We start from the raw sequence: 819 nt of genomic DNA on the forward strand, positions 1-819 counted from the left end.
ATTCCAAATATTCTTGGGTCTCGTGAACTTCCCTGTCTCCTTGAGTTCTTCAACTGGAACCGCCTTCTCACACTACCAGACAAAATCTTTAATTATCTGCCATTTTAAAATTTTAATAACTTGCATACAAATTTGCCAAAGTATCATATTCCCACATGGGGAGGGAAAAGACAGGATTTAAATGTGTTTTGATAATCTGTAAAAACAAGCTAAAATCCAGGTTACAAATTAATAAAAATCCATCTTGCCTTTCGTGAAAGGCAATCTGAAGTTTTAAGGCCCAAATACAGTTTTCTAATTATCATGTACAGAGGCCCTTCAAACGTCCATTCATTTCTGATTTCAGTTTTTAGGCTTAAAATTCAGCAAGATTTTCAGCCACTTCAACTGCCTTTTCTGTACTATGAGGATACCAGCTAGAAAGTGACATTTGTTCTCCCTGCCTTTAGAGAACCAGAAATCGAAGCCACTGGTTTGGGATCATGATCAGTCAATACTTGTTTCACACTTAATTGTACTTTTCCTTTTTTTTTCTATTTCTCAAGGCCGTTTGTATTACTTACCAAAAACAAATTAATTCGTGATATACTACACACACAAATTTATACAATCATAGAGGGAGCACCATGTCCCTCAGACTAATGTTTCTACTATGTGATAGTTCTTATAAAGCGATCATAGTACTCACATCAAACAGGATTCAATGCCTTAAGGCTACATATGCATCACATGACAGGCATCAATCCAAAAAATTAACAGCACAGTCTTACAGTCTTTTTCAAAATTATAATGCTGGAAATTTATAAATACAGCATTAAC

Source organism: Vombatus ursinus, unplaced genomic scaffold, assembly GCF_900497805.2.
Source record: "Vombatus ursinus unplaced genomic scaffold, bare-nosed wombat genome assembly UNPS02009173.1, whole genome shotgun sequence".
In the NCBI taxonomy this organism is placed as follows: domain Eukaryota; kingdom Metazoa; phylum Chordata; class Mammalia; order Diprotodontia; family Vombatidae; genus Vombatus; species Vombatus ursinus.